At 36.5% G+C, this 15,909-nt stretch overlaps 1 long non-coding RNA gene across 1 annotated transcript in view; it reads left to right on the top strand.

Annotated features, from left to right (window-relative positions):
• Positions 1 to 9,525, top strand: part of LOC141500792 (uncharacterized) — a 36,345-nt gene extending 26,820 nt beyond the window's left edge. Inside the window, exon 3 of the long non-coding RNA XR_012472031.1 lies at positions 9,193 to 9,525. This is a non-coding gene — a long non-coding RNA (uncharacterized LOC141500792). The remainder of the gene's footprint in view (positions 1 to 9,192) is intronic.
• The last annotated feature ends 6,384 nt before the right edge of the window (positions 9,526 to 15,909 follow it).

Genomic DNA, 15,909 nt, shown 5'->3' with positions numbered 1-15,909 from the left:
ATTAATTCACATATCTGAATCAAAATCTAAATCAGGCGTATCCAACCTTTTAGCTCTTTGGACCTCCAGGTCCAACAAAAACCACCTAAGGGCTACATACAGAATTCAATATTCATTCATGAGTACAATGCACCCACACCACTATGGAGCATAACAACCTCCTTAAACTGCTAGGAGGGTTGCTGCATCCTGGGGTATATATATAAATATTCAGATTTACATTACTTATTAGAGAAATGTAAATTAAAGCATCTCCGAGATACCACCTCACACCTCTCAGACTGACCAATATGACCAGAAAGGCCAATAACCAATGTTGGAAGGGATGTGGGAAATCTGGCCCACTAATACATTGTTGGTGGAGCTGTGAACTTTCTGGAGAGCAATTTGGAATTACACCTAAAGGGCAACAAAAATGTACATACCCTTTGATCCAGCAATACCACTACTGGGTCTATACCCTGAAGAGAGATTATGAAAAAGGGTAAAAACATCACTTGTACAAAAATATTCATAGCAGCCCTGTTTGTGGTGGCAAAGAATTGGAAATTAAGTGAATGTCCTTCAATTGGGGAATGGCTTAGCAAACTGTGGTATATATATATATATATATATATATATATATATATATATATATATATATATATATATATACATATATATGTATATATATACATATATGTATATATGTCATGGAACACTATTGTTCTATTAGAAACCAGGAGGGATGGGAATTCAGGGAAGACTGGAGAGATTTGCAAGAACTGATGCTGATCAAGATGAGCAGAACCAGGCAAACACTGTACACCCTAACAGCAACATGGGAGTGATGATCAACCTTGATGGACTTATTCATTCCATTAAGTGCAACAATCAGGGACAGTTTTGGGCTGTTTGCAAATGGAGAATACCATTTGTATCCAGAGAAAGAATTGTGGAGTTTGAACAAAGACCAAAGACTATTACCTTCAATTTAGGGAGGAAAAACCCACTATCTTATAATGTAATTTTGCTATCTCTTATACTTTATTTCTCTTCCTTAAGGATATGATTTCTCTCTTATCACATTCAACTGAGATCAATGTATACCATGGAAACAATGTAAAGACTAACAGAATGCCTTCTGTGGAGGGTGGGGGGAGGGAAGCAAGAATGGGGGGGAATTGTAAAACTCAAAATAAATAAAATCTATAAATAAGTAAATACTCAGATTTAGAACTGAAAGAGATCAACAAGCCTAGTCCATTTTACCAACAAGGTCACATAGGTTATAAATAATAGAGCTGGTCTTCAATCCTACATCCTCTGATTAAATTCAGTGTTATCTTCAGTATGCCACATTGTAATTTTCTTTAAAAACAGTAAATAAATTTAACTATACTGTAAAATTAGCTTCAACTGGGGGGATTACTAGCAGCAATGAAAGCAAATGATTTCTTTCATACAAAATTCTTGTTTCAAGAAATCCAACAATAGCTACAAAAATTGTATTCCACAACACAATTTTCTTACAGTTTCAACAAATTAGTTTAGGAAGACTAGAATTTAGACCTAAGTACCACATAAAGGGACAAGTTTCCATTTCTACCCTCTTTATTTCTTGAGTTATGTGTGCCACACATATTGGAAAGTATAACATTTAAACTCATTTTAACTTTTTGCAATATCACTTCAAGTCAAATGTCACAGAAAATTGCATTGAACTCTTGACCAATCTGTCTGGTTTTTCCCCCCATTGGAATATTGGCGAAAGTAGAAATAGCAACAAGGAAAATTTATTCCTTTGGCAGAAAAAAATGTCTTCTCTAAATTCTTGTGTGTTTTGTTTTGATTTTCCTTGGTGACTGGAGGTCAGCTTCAACCCACTAAAGCAGGGGCTCCAAATTTTAAATCTGCTTTTTCTGAGAGCTGACACCATGCCAAGAATGAGGCAATGACATAAGAAAACATTGTGTGTGTGTGTGTGTGTGTGTGTGTGTGTGTTTTCTCTGTCTGTCTCTTCTTCCAGCCCTCCTGGGCTCTCCTTTCTCTTCTTTCTTTGATTCCTTTTCCTTCCCTCCTTTTCTCTCTCTTTTTTTTTTCTGCCCACCCCCCCCCTCAAAACACACACACACACACACACACACACACACACACACACACACACACATAAACAGAGAAAAAGTTTTAGGAACTTAAAAGTTTTTTGTATCCCAAACTGTATTCCTCCCTCCCCCAAACTTCAATTTCTTTACATATTATCAGTGAATTGTTGGACTGAAATGAAAAATGGACTTTGGAGCATGGACCAAGGATGCAAAGATATTATGAGGCAACTAAGGATCAAGGAGTAAGGTGCAAGCAATATAGTATCTCCTACTTTTCCTTTTAAAATTTCAATTGATTTTTTTAAGGGCTAGACAAGAGGGAGACAACTATGAATATACAGTAACTGTTGCAGAAAGAGTATTGTTTTCTTAGCCTCAAAGAGTAAGAACAGTTTAGAAGGAGGGAAAGAAAGCAATAGGTAAATGTAATTGGTAAAAATGCAGTGTGAAGGCTTAATCATTTTAGAACTATTTTGCAAGACTATCACAACTCAACTATGAGCCAAGCACTGTTTTAAAAGCTGAGGATATTTACAAGTAGCCTGAATTTTTCTTTCTTCAACAATGGTGAAATCTGATTCTCTCAGTCAATCAAAAAATAAACATTTATTAAAAACAATTATGTGTCAGGTCCTGACTTAGGTCCACAAGAACAAAGGTGGAATAATTTCTACTCATGAAGTATATGAAGGAATTTGGAATGTTCCAGAACAAATTCCACCAAATGCAATAGGATTCTCCAAAATGTTTCACATTTTTTTTTTGTATTATTCAGTCAACAAATATTAAGTACCTATTATATACCAGGCACTATGCTAAGGAAGGAAACAAGTATTTATTAAGTGCCTACTATGTGCCAGGGGCTTTATAAATTTTATCTCATCTGATCCTAACCTCAGCTCTGGGATATCAATGCTGTTATTGTCCCCATTTTACAGATGAGGCAGACAGAGGTCAAGTGACTTGCCCAGAGTCATACAGTTAGTGAGTGTCTGATGACAGATTTTAACTTTGGTTTTTCTGAGTCCAGGACCAGTGCTCTATCTACAGTGCTACCTAGCTGCCTCTAAACACTAAATTTCTGCTAAATGGTGTGATCCCAACTACATTCAACAGGATTCAGGTGTAGAGCTATAATGTTACTGGAAACAGCTAGATGAAGTAGTGGGCAAAGTACTAGTCCTGGCATCAGGAAGATTGAAATTCAAATCTGGACTAAGACTCTGGGCAAGTCACTCAAACCACTGTTTGCCTCAGTTTCCCTATCTGTAAAATGAGGATAATAACAGCATTTACCTCCCAGAGATGAGATACTATTTATACAGTACTTAGTTCAGTGACTGGCACATGCTGTTCAGTCATTTTTCAGTCATGCCAGACTCTTCATGACCCCATCTGGAGCTTTCTTGACAGATACTGGAGTGGTTGGCCATTTCCTTGTCTAGCTCATTTTTTACTGAGGCAAACAGGGTTAAGTGACTTGCCCAAGGTCAGACAGATCGTAAATGTTTAAAGCCAGATTTGAACTCAGAAAAATCAGTCTTCCTAACTACAGTCCCAACACTTGAGCCACTTTGCTACCTATCTGCCCACCTGGAAGGTGACCCACATGGTAGGTCATATATATGAACATTTATTCCCTTATTGTCCTCCAAAGTCTGTTTCCCTTTAGAAAAGAAAGAGATCATTTTCTACTGTATGAAGCTATATGATAGAGATCATGTAGTTCTGGACCCATTACAAAAATGGCAGACTAGGTTATCAGGGTTACAGGACTTCAGGAATAGGGGTTGGGAGAGGGGCAAAGTATAGTAATAATTGACATTTATATAGCACTTTGAACTATATATGGGGAGTTGTCAGGATCATGTTGACATGTATGATCAATGTGTCCCATGGCATCCTAAAGTGAAGATTATTCTTTTCCTGAATGGAAAAAATAATTCATCTTTTCAGTCTGAATAGGAAATTTCCTTTGTTGACAGATAGGTCAAAATTGGTCTTGACCAGGAAGTACAATTCTCATAATGTACAAAACTGACCTATCTAAAGAAGAGCGTGGCACTAGAGGAAACTCCACTTGGTCCTAGAAAGGCACAGATAGCAAAGTTGTTGGTGTGTGTGTGTATTTTTTCTTTGTGGTGATCCATTTGTAATCCTGACAATCCCCACTAGGTAGGCATTATTATCCCCATCTTAAGGAAGAATAAAAAAGCTTGATTTGATTCTACCATCATCTTACTCCATACTAGGTACCCTCTTTTCTGAAGTCTCCCTTTCACTTTCCTTTTCAATGTTCTCTTCCCCCATTAGATTGTAAACTCTCAGGATAAAGAATCTAATTTTTTTTCTTTGGGGGAGGAGGCTTTTAAAACAGTGCTTGGCTCATAGCAGACACTCAGTAAATCTTTACAGTATTATACTATATTACACCTAGAATTTTCTTTTCTTTATCTGTAACTGAGGTTGGAGTAAGGCCATCTAGAGCATTGACCTTGGAGTCAGGAGGACAAGTATTCAAATCCAGCCTCAGATACTTCTGAGCTGTGTGATCCTGGACAAGTCATTTAATCCTGATTGCTTTGCATCCAGGGCCATCTCCAGTCAATTTGAATCATTTCTGGCCACCGGATCCAGATGGCTGTGGAGGAGAAAGTGAGGCTGGTGACTTCTCACCTCTGATGACATGGTGGTCTTCAAGAAAGAAGGACAAACAAGCCATCAACAGATGGTTTCTGAGATCCCCTCCAGCTCAAGCTCAATAATCCTATAATGATTTCCCATCTGGTCTTTTAACTTTGAGTTCCCCCATCCAGGTCATCACCTTTCTTCAAGTTAGACATTGGTTTAAGTGGTCAGGTCTCCCATGAAGTCAAGAAAATCCTCCATAACAACATTATGTGCCCTTCAGAGTTTTCTCATTGTGTGCCTTTTCAGGTCCAAGGTCAGAATCAGTGGAGTTTCCTCTAGTGCCATGCTCTACTTTAGATGAGTCAATTTTGTATATTTATTATGAGTGTTGCGCTTACTGGTCAAGATCAATTTTGACTTATCTGTCAACAAAGGAAATTTCCTATTCAGACTAAAAAGATGAATTATTTTTTTCTGTTTGATGGCTCCATTCAGGAAAAGAATAATCTTCACATTAAGATGCCTTAGGACACATTCATTACATGTGCCAATTCAAAGCCATTGAAAAATAGTGAATTTGATTTTGTTTTTTCTTTTAGGTTTTTCCAAGGCAAATGGAGTTAAGTGGCTTGCCCAAGGCCACACAGCTAGGTAATTATTAAGTGTCTGAGACAGAACTTGAACCCAGGCACTCCTGACTCCGGGGCTGGTGCTTTATCCACTGCATCACCCAGCCACCCTTTGATTTTATTTTGAAAAAGTCAAGTTAATAAGTATTCATTTATTGTCTCCTCATTGTCTGCCTGTGTACAGTGGTTTAGTAGTAGCAAAATAATCTTCTGTTACACAGGGTACTTATTTACTAAGAAAGACTTGGGTTCTAGTTCTAGATTTTTTGGGGGGAGGAGGCAATTAGGGTTAAATGATTTGTCCAGAATCACATTGCTCTGAGGCCAGATTTGATCTCAAGTTAAAACTGACTTCAGAGCCGGTGCTAGCAGTCCTAGAGTTGCAACAAATTAGCTACACCTTGGGGACTGTTATTTCACAATTCTAAACTTCAGGATAAATGGCAGGGGGTTGGATTAGATGACACCCCCTCCCCACCCTTCAGACCCTTGTACCTTTCAATCTAAATTACTCCCAAGTATTTTTTTAGTTCTAAAATTCTGTGATTTAAAATATTTAGAATAGAAACCTACATAAATAGCTTCAAACACTTCATAACAGTTTCTGGGTCCACGTATATTCTTAAATTAACATAAAGTTTCAACAACAAAGGGTATCTTCTATTCCTTACAGATTTACTTATTTATTTGTCCATTTATTTAATCATTCCTTTATTTGCTTGTTCATGCAGTCTTTCATACAATCAATAATTAAACAACTATTTATAATATATACTAAATGCATTTTGTGAAATCCTGGAGATAATGAAGTTTATCCTTCTTTCTCTAAGAAGATCAAGATATCAGAGGGATGATGTCATGTCAAACAAGTGAATTGGATTTGAGTGAGGGAGCCTCACTTTCTCTTCCAGAGCCATTTGGGGCCAGAGGCCAAATATGAATCAGGATGACTGGAAATGGCCCTGGGAGGTAATCAGGGTTAAGTAACTTGACCAGGGTCACATCACTGGGAAGTATCAAGTCTGAGGTCTCCAGGGCTGGTGCTCCATCTATTGCACTACCTAGTTGGAGGTGACACTTAATGTAGAGAATACACAGTATTGTGGAGCTTGTGGAGTTTACAATCCAATTTGGCAATTAGTATAAGATGAATGTACATTAGAGAAGTACAATTCAAATATTTTGAGTTCAAATGAAACATAAGGGGTGGCTAAGTGGCGCAGTGGATAGAGCACCAGCCCTGGAGTCAGGAGTACCTGAGTTCAAATCCAGCCTCAGACACTTAATAATTACCTAGCTGTGTGGCCTTGGGCAAGCCACTTAACCCCATTGCCTTGCAAAAACCTTAAAAAAAAAACAGTTAAAGTAAGCATGATATCATCTAGTTTCCTGGACTAGATATCATTTGATCTTGGTCTTAGAGGTCAACAGTCAGAAAAATGGTGAAAGTGTAATGACTTAGTGAGGTGCTGCTCAAATACTTAGGAAAGGGAAATTCCTTGATGTAAAATGGAAAACAAAGTAAATGATTAAAATACAAAGATATGAAATTACTGCAAAGAAAACTTCCAGGCACTGAAAGGACTCTGTTTACCAAAACTTGGTATCTCTCCCAAGGCTAGTACAGAAGGTGCTTGTATTAGCTTTTTTTTTTTAAATTTTGAGAACCTCACACACATGCACACACAAATGCACACATACACACACAGTAATTCAGATAAATGATTAGTTCAAGATAGAACCAAATCTAAAGCTAAATATTAAAGAAACATGTCATTATGACAACAAATTCTGTAAACTTATTTATTACTAATCTTGTCTTTTCATTGTCTTGTAACAATAACAACAAAACTTTGGAGACAACCTGAAGTAAGCAAAATAAAATTAATTGAAAGAAAGATTATATTACTATAGAACAACCAATCCCACAGAGGATTACAAAGTACTTGGCAAACATTTCATACCCGACAGGTGAGCATTATTGTTGTCTGTTTCCAGTTTTTTTGGGGGGAAAGGCAAAGTGAGGACAAATGCTTTGCTTTTTGTTATACTTTTCAGTCAGTTAATGGAGTCACCATAGAATGAGTCTCCTGCAAAAGTCAAAAGTTCTAGAACCCAATTAGCAAACAAGAAGCTTTGGTTAGAATGAGTATCATGTCATAATTGAATGACAACTTCAAGTATGTACTGGAGTCAAGTAAAAATAAATATAACTAAAAATGAATTTCTGACTTAGTTGAATGTCTGATAGAAAAGTATAAAACTGAAGTTTTAATCTGAAAAGAGAAAACTATGTTAGACAAATAATTAAGTTGTAACTAGTTAATGATAGCTGTTTCTATAGTAAAGGTACAAAATAGTATGTAGTAAACTTAAGGGTGAAGGCTTTTTTCTTTTTTGTGTTTGAATAGATGGAATAATTCACATCTGGTCTTAGACTCTTATTAGTTGTGTGATCCTGGACAAGTCACTAACCCTATTTGCTTTAGTTTAGTTTACTGTAAAATGAGCTGGAGAAGGAAATGGCAAACCACTCTAGTATCTTAGCCAAGAGAACTCCAAATGGGGTAGCACAGGATCTGAAAGTACTGAATAAAGATTGAACAGCAAGATGTTTAAGTGATTGTTCTTTGCTCACTTTGTTGACAGCAAATAAAATACTAGATTTGGATTTAGGAAGGACTGAGTTTTATTTCACCTCTGACACAAGTAGTGTGACACTCGGGAAAATCTTTGCTCTACTTTCCTCCTTTGGTCTTAATGGGATTTCAGACTGGTTGGTAAAAGCCAGGTGTTCTCCATACTGGATAACTTACAGGAAAGGATTTTAACATAACAAAGGACAGGCTGCCAGCTTTTGATGACTTTCGGGAAGAAAGAAACTGGTTCTAACTGGAAGAACCAGGAGCAGGAAATCCCTTCCCAGGAGTACAAAATACTGAGAAAGATCACACTTCTTTTCAAAAGCAATCTTACTACTCCATCAGTATTTGTTTCCTTTCCAAAAATAGTCAGCCCTTTCCAAAATAGACAGTTTAAAAAATCTGATAAGAAAAGAAATTAAGGACAAGGCTTCATCTTGAGGTGCAGCAGAAAGAATGCTGAAATTTTGTGTGTGGGTTGCATGGGTGGGGTATGTGTATCACAAGACTTGAGTATGAATCTTTACCTTTAACAAGGGATTTAATTTCTTTGGGCCTTGAGGGTTTGACCTCTAGCTCCCTCTAAGACTTCATCTAGCTTTAGACCTATTTGATTTTATGAAATACTGAAATATATTATATGCTACACTCTGGATATTATTTTGTTATTAATCTTTATACCCTTTTGGTCAATTTTCCCAACTGTCCTTGGTTCTATGTAGACAAATCATATATATATATATACATATATATATATATATATATGTATATATATGTATATATATATATGTATATATGTATATATGTATATATATGTATATATATATACACGTATATTCATCTATACAAATATACACATATATTCATATATATATATATATATTTATAAGTCCCTTGAATAAAATTTCAGGATTTAAATTTCACCCATTAGTAAAATATCTAATCTTACTAGATCTTAAAAAAAAACTTAAAAAACAAACTTGCATAGAGCAACTAAGTCTTTTGACCTGGTACCTAAAAAAGGCAGCAAATGTCATTTGCTACTTTGATTGATTCTGTGAACAGCCTCAGATCATCAATGACTATGCTATAGAAAAAACTTCATCTTGAACTTGTCTGATGACAGAACTAATATCTACCATCATTTACCATCCTTTCTCCACAACAAGGGATTGACTCACCCCTTCTCTTCTGTTTCCACAGAGATGAGTTTTCCCTAAATGGAGACAAAGTCTACTAGGGCTTGATTGACTTCTAAGTCTACTAGTGCCTGATTGACTTCTAAGTTTCCTGACTACCTAAGGACAAAAAAGGTTTTAACATATATACTGTGGGGGCTCTCTGACTTGATGGAGTTCCAAAGAGTCATCATGTCTTTCACCATATCCTGCCCCTCTGGATCAGATATGTTTCATATGAAGACAAGGAGGTGTTGAATCCCTTCTGTGTTGGACCAAAGTAACTTCACTTTTCAAAATGTCTTTCCAGTACCTCATTTGATATTCCAACATTGCATTAAACTGTGAACAAAAAAGAGTGCAGGTATTGGAGTCACCTCCCATCCCTGGCTTGTTCTTGGTTCTTCTGATAACTTCCTTTCTTTCCAGTGTGACCCTAAAACTACAAAAATTTGAATACTTCCCCCCGCCTTTAACTTTAATGTCTCTTGAGACAACAATATTGTCTTTTATTTTTTGCACTTTGCACAAAAATTTGCACAGGAGTATAAAATCAAAGGGAATACCACCTTATCATGAGACAACATTTTACTAATAATGCTGCTTTGAACTAATGTAGGTAGGGCCTAGAGTTCAAAGCAGAGTTCTCTGCAGGCATCCTAAATAAAGTCATTCAACACACGCTTTTGAAAGGTTAATGCTTTGTATTTTTACAGTTCTTAGATTCCTTTTGAATGTCAACTTACATTGGCAATGTCTTCAAATATTAAGAAATCTCTTGAGACAGAAAGGAAAAAAATACAGTGAGGCAATCTTTCTTAGGGGTAAAGTATGATTTCACAATTTGTTTTTCAATGTTAGGATTTTTTAAAAAGGAATTTGCATGTCAACATGCACATGAACAAAAAACAGAGTGCTAAGAACAAACCTTAAATATTTTCAACATTTATGTTTATATATTCTCTGATAGGATAGAGAAGAAATTTGCTGTTTTGCTATCATTCATTGCCTATTGCCTTCTAACAATTGTAAATTTTTCTTTGGCAGATTTTCTAACTTGCTTTATCTTAACATATAAACAATAAACAATAAGAACACTTCCTGTGTTTCTAAGTAGTTATAGGAAAGTCAGTGCCTCTTAATGCAATAAACTTATTTCTAGATTCTGTTTTATTATGAAGAAAATTAACCTTTAAGAGTGAACTAAGTGAAAAAGTACTTTTCTATTTCAAATCTGGCCTCGGACACTGAATAATTAGCTGTGTGGCCTTGGGCAAGCCACTTAACCCCATTGCCTTCCAAAAACCTAAAAAAAAATACTTTTCTAAAAGGAAAATCAATTAAGATTGACTTGATTTGAAAAAGTAGGTATTTTTGTCTGTGCCCTAAATTCATTATTTTGTTCCTTTATGGAATTTAAACAATGCTTGTAGAACATGGGGTTGAAAGAGACCATTCAGATGACCTAGTCTACCTCCAATTTGAACAAATGAGGAAACTATTACTCATGAAGATTAACTGATTGACAGAAAGTGACTTGACACTTACATAAATAATAAACAATAGAGTCCAAGTTTGAACTAAGATCTTTTAACACCAAACCCAACTCTTTTGCTGATACACCAAACAAAAATTCTCATTTCATTCCTTCACATGCTCTGTGCCAAAGCCAGGGAGAATTATGATATTCTTTAACACTTTTATGCACACCCCCCCCTTTTTAAAATAAATCAGTTTAGTTTTATTTTCAGTTCTTAATTCTCTCTCTCCCATTAACTCCCCCTACTCAGTGATAAGGTAAGAAAAATAAAACTCTCTCAGGTAAGTATAGTTTAGCAAAACAAATTTCCATATTAGCCATATCAAAAAAAAGAAGGGAGGGAAAGAAGAAGAGAAAAAGTAGGAAGAAAAGAAGATCAGGAAAAAGAGGGGAAGGAGGAAGAGAAAGAAGAAAAGGATAAAGAGAAGGAGGAGAAGGAGAGGGGACAAGAGTGATGTTCTTCAATTTGCCTTATGAATCAGTTCTCTAACTAGAGATTGATAATATGTTTCCATCATTTCTTTGGATTTGTCCATCTTTTATTTTATCTTTACAACATTGTTGTCATTATGTAAGTTGCTCTTCTGGTTCTGCTCACTTCACTTTGCCTCACTTTCTATAGTCTTCCCAGACCTATAAAGAAACATTCCACTCATCATTTCTTATAACATAATAGTATTCTGTCACAATCACAGCTTGTTTAGACAGTTCCCAATTGATGTGCATTTCCTTGGATTCCAGTTTTTTGTCACCACAAAGAGTGGCTATAAATATTTTTATACATATGGTCAAAAAAATCTCTTTGGGATATAGAACTAGTAGCAGTATTGCTGGATCAAATGGTAAGCACAATTTATTAGCTTCGCGGGTAGAGTTCTGTTTTCCTGTACCTCCTTTTAAAGGTGACAAGTGACTCCTACTTTTTATTATATGGCTAGTGAAGTATATGCATCTAAGTTAAGGCAGCAAAGGTAGAGTGGATAGAAGCCCTGTTGCTTCAAAAATCAGACAGACCTGGGTTTAAGTTCAACCTTCAACTCAAATTGGCTCTGTGATCTGAGGCATCTAACTTCTCAGAATCCCAGACACCTCTCTGAGTTTTAATTTGCCTAGCAATTGGTATTTTGTTTTGCTAACTTTCCTGACCAGGAATTCCTTATACCTAAGAAATTCATAGGTCTTGAGCAAAAAAAAAAAAAAAAAAAAAAAAGCTGTCAGTCAAAATTGACTTTCGAGGTAATCTGGTCCAATTGCAAGAGTCTGAAGACAGAATAGTATTATCCTAGCCACTCCTAATTTACTATGGAACATTTGGTAAATTATTTAATATTTCTATGTCTAAATTGGTGCAGTGGATAAAGCAACAGCCCCAGAGTTGGGGGGGCCTGACTTATTATTAGCTGTGTGTTATGGGCAAGTCATTTAACCCTGGCCACTGGACCTAGATGACTCCAGAGGAGAAAGTAAGGCTGGTATCTTTGTACCCCTTACTCAAATCCAATTCACGCATATGTTATGGCATCACCTGACTGATGTCAGGGTCTTCTATGAGAAAGAAGGACAAACAACAACAATATATTTCTGGATCTAAGAAGAAATTATATATATATATATATATATATATATATATATATATATATATATATATATGAATTTACTTTGAAAAGTTAAATTTAAATGAAATATGGCATGTAGAAATTAGTCAAATGAAAATCAAATGCAGGGAGGCAGCTAGGTGGTGCAATGGATAGAGCACTGGCCCTAGAGTCAGGAGGACCTGAGTACAAATCGAGTCTCAGATACTTAATATTATTTAGCTATGTGACCTTGGACAAGTCACTTAACCACACTGTCTTTCAGAAAAACAAAAAAAAAAGATCAGCTTAAAAAAAAACCCAAATACAAACACATATGCATTTCCTTCTTAAACCATATTAACCACTTGGTTTGAAGGAAAAACTATTTCCATTCTTTCCATTGCTGGTCTCTAGAAGGGTGGTGTCTGCAATCTTAATCTGCTTTCAAGCCAATGTTCCTAATCTTTGCTTTTGAGTTTTTTGTCCCACATCTTACTAATGCTTACCATTGAATATGTATTGATGTACCTGACTCCCAGGGATTCGTAGAAGCAATAGAAATGGTTCATATATTTGATTTGGGGATGTGAACATATGATCCCTCATCTGTTTCCTGACTGTAACTCTATGAAGGTTCATGCAAATAATTTACCTCATATTAGAAAGAAGAAAGGAGAGAAAGAGGGGTAAACAGGGAAAAAGAGAAAGATTTAGTGTTGGACTGAAAGTGAAAGAGGAAGATCACACACCTGTAGAATTAAAATACTTCTATAACTGACAGTGAACAATGTGTTAATATTTACCACGAAGTTTGAATAAATATTTCTTCTACTAATTACTTAATATGTTGAGTTGAGTGCCTGTTAGAGCAGGTACCAAACTAACATATAAAATTAAATATAAAATGCCACCACCCCCAAACCTTTACTAGGTCCCACCTCAACTTAAGTGAATTCAGCTATGCTGAATTTGGTCAATTTGTTCCCTGATACCCTAAAATGGATTCTATAATTTCCAAAGTGACTACATAAGTGAGTTTATCAAGTAGTGATATCCTGTGACAGAATAAGAAATTCAGTTGATTTGTCTTCAGATGAGGCATCAGCAACATTGATTTTCTTGGTGCCTTCTTATGACAGCATTTCTTTTGACAGATCTTTTCTTTGGTAAATTTAGAGCTGAAAGGGAATTGATCATGAATCCATCAACTCCCAGTCCCAGGAGGGAGCTACATTACAGAAAAGTGGAAGGACTTGTCCAGGGTCACCTAGGTAGTTAGGAACAGAGCTGGGATTTGAACCCCAAACTCTCTGACACCCAACCTAATACTTTTTTGCCTTCATTGCATCTGGCATACACAAACACACCACACACACACACACACACACACACATGCACATGTGATCTACTGGGTATCTGGGTATTGCAGGAAATGACAAACCACTCCAGCACCTTGCAAAGAAAATTCCTAAGGGGGGGGGTCACAGTCAGACAAGACTGAAAAATGACTGAATAGAACAACAAAAGTAATCTACCAATGTGTATTATGCACTATAATCACCTCTCTCACTTAGTCATCAAAGAAAATATTCTTTTTTTGTTTTTTTTTTTTTACAAGGCAATGGGAGGTTAAGTGACTTGCCCAAAGTCAGACAGCTAGGTAATTATTAAGTGTCTGAGGCCATATTTGAACTCAGGTCCTCCTGAATCCAGGCCTGGTGCTCTATCCACTGTGCCACCTAGCTACCCCAAATGTTCTTTTAAAATATGATTTCTCTTCTATTAAGATTTTGGACGGGGAGATCCTCTTCCCCACCCCTTCTTCCTGAGTCCTTCCCCCTCCTGCAGAAAGCAAGGTACATACACATAGAGTATATACTCTATGTGTGTGTATATGGGCAGAAAGCAAGCTACATACACACATAGAGTACATATACTCTGTGTGCATGTGTATATGAGCATATAGAGGCACTTGTGTGTATATTTACATACATATATACATATGTGTGTGTATGTAGAGATCAATAGATATATATGAGTGCCACCAGATAAACTGCTTCTGGCCCTCAATCAAAGAGCAAGCTCTCTTGTTATACAGCTGGGAAATGGACCATGCAGCATAAACCTGGCTTCTTTTATGCCGACCATATGGTTTTTCCATTATCAGTCATTTGGCATAGACCCAGATACATGTGCTCAGGTCTCACTAAACACAGGAGAATATTAGATTTATTTTAACCAAAGAGATACATATTAATTTCTAATATCATGAGACAGCTGAACTTAACGTTGGAACATTTTGAAATAATTTAATTCAGTGAAAACCAAATTTTTATGGTTCACATTTATACTATTAGTATAAAAGCAATTAAAATCTGTATGTGCAAAAAAAAAAAAGAGTAATCTGATATGCGTTGAGTGCCATAGTGGGCTTGCTTCTGAGCCACATGGCTTACATTTGAAAACCTCTTAGTCCTTGCAATCTTATCCTTGAGGTTCAACCAGAGAGCTTGCACCTGAGTGTTTATCTGTCACATATTCTAATTGCCCTTATCCTGATAGAAGTTTGAGCACTGAAGATAAAATCACAATGGCCTCAGGTACTGTCAGGAATGCATATTGTTATGGGGAAGATAACATATATATATTATATATATATGTGTATATATATATACACATATATGTCACTAAGCAGATGGAAGATTATCTGATCTTTTTTTTTTCTTTTTGCAAGGTGTGGGGATTAAGTGACTTGTTCAAGATCTCACAACTAAGTATTAAGGGTCTGAGGCTGGATTTGAGCTCAGGTCCTCCTGGCTCCAGGACTGGTGTTCTATCAACTGCACCACCTAGGCACCACACAAGGTCACATAGGAGGGAAAGGCAATGGTAATGTGCAGAGAGAAAAAAAAGGAAGACTGGGAAAGGCCTTCTACTGAAGGTAGTATCTGAAATGAGCCTAGAAAGAAACCAGGGGAGATGTGGAAGACAATGCCATAGCATTCCTGGCATGGGGAAAAACCATGAAAAATCATAGAAATGAGAGACTGGTTTTTAATCTCCTGACTAGAATATCCAAATGCTTATTGACTATCTTGGGCTGTATGTCCCAGAGACTTCTTAAACTGAACATATTCAAAACTGAACTCATTCCCTCTTTCCTCCCTACCAAATCCTATTACCTTTCAAACTTCCATGCCTGGATGGAGTCATGACACCACCTTTCAGTCACTCAGACTCATCATCTGGACACCATCTTCAAATTCTTGCTCCCTCACCTTCTGTATCCAAATCATTACCAGATCCTTTTACTCTCATGCCATCTTTTATTTATACCACTTTTTTTTTTTTATCTCTGACACTACCACTACTTTGATGATTAGCTTGTTGGTTGCTCTCCTTGCCTCAAGTCTCTCCACTCTAGTTCATCTGAAACGCTTTCCTGGTTCTCCTTACCTGACCACCCCTTTGCAATCTCTTGCTGGATCCTCCTCCAGGTCATCCCTTCTAACTACAACTGTCCCACAAGGCTCAGTCTTGGGCACTGTTCTCTTCTCCCTCTGTGCTTTTTCACTTGTTCCTATGGATTCAATTTTTTCTCTGTGTTGATGATTCTCAAATTTAC

This window comes from Macrotis lagotis, chromosome X (genome assembly GCF_037893015.1).
Source record: "Macrotis lagotis isolate mMagLag1 chromosome X, bilby.v1.9.chrom.fasta, whole genome shotgun sequence".
NCBI classification, from domain to species: Eukaryota; Metazoa; Chordata; class Mammalia; order Peramelemorphia; family Peramelidae; genus Macrotis; species Macrotis lagotis.
The sequence above is the reverse complement of the archived record's forward strand: the minus strand, read 5'-3'. Positions and strand labels throughout refer to the sequence as shown.